The 5,000-nt window shown below is 62.6% G+C and overlaps 1 pseudogene; it reads left to right on the top strand.

Annotated features, from left to right (window-relative positions):
- LOC124583379 overlaps positions 1-5,000 on the top strand; it is a 7,956-nt pseudogene that overhangs the window by 1,000 nt on the left and 1,956 nt on the right.

Here is a 5,000-nt window from a genome sequence, read left to right as displayed (position 1 = left end):
TGAAGGTCTCGCCTTGCGCGGGCCGAGGGAGGATGGGGCTTCCCCGCCCTTCACGGGGCGGCGGCCTCCGCACTCCCGGGGCGTCTCGTCCTCATTGCGAGGTGAGGCGCACCTAGAGCGTACACGTTGGGACCCGAAAGATGGTGAACTATGCCTGGCCAGGACGAAGTCAGGGGAAACCCTGATGGAGGTCCGTAGCGATTCTGACGTGCAAATCGATCGTCGGAGCTGGGTATAGGGGCGAAAGACTAATCGAACCATCTAGTAGCTGGTTCCCTCCGAAGTTTCCCTCAGGATAGCTGGTGCTCGTACGAGTCTCATCCGGTAAAGCGAATGATTAGAGGCCTTGGGGCCGAAACGACCTCAACCTATTCTCAAACTTTAAATGGGTGAGATCTCCGGCTTGCTTGATATGCTGAAGCCGCGAGCAAACGACTCGGATCGGAGTGCCAAGTGGGCCACTTTTGGTAAGCAGAACTGGCGCTGTGGGATGAACCAAACGCCGAGTTAAGGCGCCCGAATCGACGCTCATGGGAAACCATGAAAGGCGTTGGTTGCTTAAGACAGCAGGACGGTGGCCATGGAAGTCGGAATCCGCTAAGGAGTGTGTAACAACTCACCTGCCGAAGCAACTAGCCCTGAAAATGGATGGCGCTGAAGCGTCGTGCCTATACTCGGCCGTCAGTCTGGCAGTCATGGCCGGTCCTTGCGGCCGGCCGCGAAGCCCTGACGAGTAGGAGGGTCGCGGCGGTGGGCGCAGAAGGGTCTGGGCGTGAGCCTGCCTGGAGCCGCCGTCGGTGCAGATCTTGGTGGTAGTAGCAAATACTCCAGCGAGGCCCTGGAGGGCTGACGCGGAGAAGGGTTTCGTGTGAACAGCCGTTGCACACGAGTCAGTCGATCCTAAGCCCTAGGAGAAATCCGATGTTGATGGGGGCCGTCATAGCATGATGCACTTTGTGCTGGCCCCCGTTGGGCGAAAGGGAATCCGGTTCCTATTCCGGAACCCGGCAGCGGAACCGATACAAGTCGGGCCCCTCTTTTAGAGATGCTCGTCGGGGTAACCCAAAAGGACCCGGAGACGCCGTCGGGAGATCGGGGAAGAGTTTTCTTTTCTGCATGAGCGTTCGAGTTCCCTGGAATCCTCTAGCAGGGAGATAGGGTTTGGAACGCGAAGAGCACCGCAGTTGCGGCGGTGTCCCGATCTTCCCCTCGGACCTTGAAAATCCGGGAGAGGGCCACGTGGAGGTGTCGCGCCGGTTCGTACCCATATCCGCAGCAGGTCTCCAAGGTGAAGAGCCTCTAGTCGATAGAATAATGTAGGTAAGGGAAGTCGGCAAATTGGATCCGTAACTTCGGGATAAGGATTGGCTCTGAGGATCGGGGCGTGTCGGGCTTGGTCGGGAAGTGGGTCAGCGCTAACGTGCCGGGCCTGGGCGAGGTGAGTGCCGTAGGGGTGCCGGTAAGTGCGGGCGTTTAGCGCGGGCGTGGTCTGCTCTCGCCGTTGGTTGGCCTCGTGCTGGCCGGCGGTGCAGGATGCGCGCGCCTGCGCGGCGTTCGCGCCCCGGTGCTTCAACCTGCGTGCAGGATCCGAGCTCGGTCCCGTGCCTTGGCCTCCCACGGATCTTCCTTGCTGCGAGGCCGCGTCCGCCTTAGCGTGCTCCTCCGGGGGCGCGCGGGTGCGCGGATTCTCTTCGGCCGCCATTCAACGATCAACTCAGAACTGGCACGGACTGGGGGAATCCGACTGTCTAATTAAAACAAAGCATTGCGATGGCCCTAGCGGGTGTTGACGCAATGTGATTTCTGCCCAGTGCTCTGAATGTCAACGTGAAGAAATTCAAGCAAGCGCGGGTAAACGGCGGGAGTAACTATGACTCTCTTAAGGGGGCCAAGTGGCGGCGGTGTGGCTGCATCCGGACTTGGCTTTTCGAAGTGCGGTCTTGATGTAGTCGTGCTGCTGCTGCGAGGTGCCTTCCTTGGGTTATGGTTACAGGGAGAGTGATGCGCAATACATGGGCCTAGCCCTCTTAGCCTCTCCTCTCCTGCGGTCTTCTCCCCTTCTCGTGGGCCCGCTGATTTTCGCAGAGTGGAAGACCGCACCAGGGGCTTGGGGGGGTTACCAGCCCCCCCTCGCACTATCCCTTTTTTTTTAGTTGGGGGCAGTATTCAGAGAAAAAGCGGTGGCCCTTCCGCTGAAGGTGCCACCCCAACTCCCCCAGCACCTAGCCGGCCAACCGGCCGTGCCGAAAATCTTGTAACTTTTGCAGCTGTATACGCCTGTAGTGAGTGCCACCGCAGCTTCACCACCAAGAACGGTCTCGGGGTCCATCGCCGCCGCCAACACCTTGCGGCCGCCAACGCGGAGATCGTCACGGAGAGGCATCGCGCGAGGTGGACGGAGGAAGAAGTCCTGTCGCTCGCCAAGGCGGAGGCCGAACTGTTCCTCGAGAGGGACGCCCGGTTCTTCTTTGTAAGTCAAGAGCTCATCAGAATGTTCCCCGACCGAACGCTTGAGGCAATCAAGTGCCGACGGCGGCAAGCTGCCCACAAGCAGCTTGTCCGCCAGTTCATGGAGGCGCTTGAGATCGGTCGGGGGGAAGAGCCGGCGTCCCGCCGGGGAGCAGCGAGCCCGCTGCCTGACGCGGGCGAGGCCGCTGCGCCGCCCGTCGACGCAGCCGAGGACTTCGCGGCCGACACCACCGGGCCGCCGCCGGAGGGGCCGACTGACGCCGCCATCTGGGAGCATCTGGCGGGGCTACCCGCTTCCGCCCAGCGCTTCTCTGCCCTGGATCGAGTCATAGATCTGGGGCGGGGCACGCCGCCCGATGTCATCCTGGGCATGCTCCCGGATGCCCTTGCGTCGGTCGGGTCCAGAGGGGAGAGATCGATCACCAGGAGACAGCGGCCGCGCCAACCATCGAAGCGGCCGCCTGCCGCGCCGCCGACGCAGAAGCGCAAGCGGCGCCGCTGGGAATACGCGAGAACGCAGGATGCCTTCCGACGGTCGCGTGCACGTTGCGTGCGCGGCCTCTTGGATGGCACCCTGCTCCAGCCGCCACCTGCCATCCCTGGTCTGCTGGACTTCTGGGCGGACCTCTTCACTAAGAAGCCCGTCTCCACCGCGGGCTTCATTCGTGACCGCCTCCTCCCGCACTCGGAGCCTGTCGCTCTTGAGTGCCTATGGGGGCCGGTCACACATGAGGAGGTCGCCGCCGCGTTGCCGCCCAGGGGATCAGCAGCTGGGCCGGACGGCCTTACCCCAGCGGAGTTGCGGCGCCTGCCGCACGAAGTCCTGGTGAAAGTGATGAATCTCTTCCTTCTGGCCCGCGCCCTTCCGGAACGCCTGCTTCGCGCGCGAACGTCCCTTCTCCCGAAGACGGCTGCACCAACATCCCCCGCTGACTTTCGCCCCATTACGGTCTGCTCGGTGTTGGCGCGGACCTTTCACAAGGTTCTCGCGTCACGCCTGATGCGCGCATGTGCTGTGGACGAACGTCAGCGGGCATTCATCCCTCGGGATGGGATGTTGGAAAATACCTTCATCTTGGACACTGCTCTCACCGACGCAGTTCGCTCCTGCCGCTCTGTCTTTGTGGCATCGATCGACGTATCTAAGGCATTCGATTCGGTAGATCATGCTGCCCTTCGCCCCGTGCTGAAGGCGCATGGCCTGCCGGATTGTTTTGTCGAGTATGTCGAGCGGTGCTACGAGGGCAGCACGACAGTGATAGCGGACGGCGCCGGCGTGGGCGTGTCTGTGCAGCCAGCACGGGGCGTTCGCCAGGGCGATCCCCTCTCCCCCCTCCTGTTCAACTTTGCGGTGGACTACGTTTTAGGCCAACTGCCCTCCCACATCGGAGCTCGGATCCTCGGTCGCAGAGTCAACGCTGCGGCCTTTGCAGATGACGTCTTGCTGTTTGCAGCGACCCCGAGGGGCTTGCAGTCCCTCATCGACGCAGCTACCGCAGCCCTCGCCCACCTGGGGCTGCAGATCAACGCCCGGAAGTGTTTCACCCTCGCCTTAGTCGCGTCAGGGCGCGAGAAGAAGGTGAAGGTGGACAGCAATGTCACCTTCACAGCAGGCAATACCACCATGCCTGCCCTGCGTGTGGGTGAAACCTTCCGGTACCTGGGGCTGCAATTTTCCACGGCGGGTCGCTGTGTCTTCAATCCACGTCGCCACCTGGTGGAGCAGCTTGACGTCATCTCCCGAGCTCCGCTGAAGCCGCAACAGCGCCTCCACGCTCTCACCAACGTACTTCTCCCTGGCCTGTACCACGGGCTGGCCCTCAGCCGCACCCGGGTGGGTGCATTGAAGTCGGCCGACGTCACCATCCGGGCCGCCGTCAGGAGATGGTTCCGCCTTCCGGCGGACACCCCCCTGGGATACTTCCACGCTCCTGTTGCCCAGGGGGGCCTCGGCATTCCATCTTGCCGATGGATGGGTCCGACCCTCCGTCGGTCCCGTCTCCTGGCGCTGAAGAAGATAGGGCCAGCCTGCGACGGTGCAGGCATGGATGAGGTGCAGCGTGAGATTGAGGTGCTGGAGCGCCACCTAATGTGGGAGGGCCACCTCCTCAAATCGTCAACGCAGGTTGGGGAAATGTGGGCGGCGCGCCTACACATCGCCATTGACGGTGCGGCGCTCTCATCTTCTGCCGCCGTCAGTGGCCAACATCAGTGGGTCGCCGACACCAGTCGCCTGCTATCTGGGCGTGAATACATCGACGCCCTCCGCGCCCGCATCAACGCCTTCCCTACGAAGGCACGGCGCAGTCGCGGGCGGGAGGCGGACACCAGATGCCGCGCGGGGTGCCAGGCCGTGGAGACCGCCAACCACGTACTTCAGGCTTGCTTTAGGACGCACGGGTCCCGGGTCAAGCGCCATGACGCTGTAGTGCGTTATGTCGCCCGTGGACTCGCGCAGAGGGGCTTCAATGTCTCTGTGGAGCCCCACCTCCGAACACCTGAGGGCATCCGCAAGCCTGACGTGGTGGCGG

The sequence above is a fragment of the Schistocerca americana genome, unplaced genomic scaffold (genome assembly GCF_021461395.2).
Source record: "Schistocerca americana isolate TAMUIC-IGC-003095 unplaced genomic scaffold, iqSchAmer2.1 HiC_scaffold_457, whole genome shotgun sequence".
NCBI classification, from domain to species: domain Eukaryota; kingdom Metazoa; phylum Arthropoda; class Insecta; order Orthoptera; family Acrididae; genus Schistocerca; species Schistocerca americana.
This window is presented reverse-complemented; position numbering and strand designations above follow the sequence as displayed.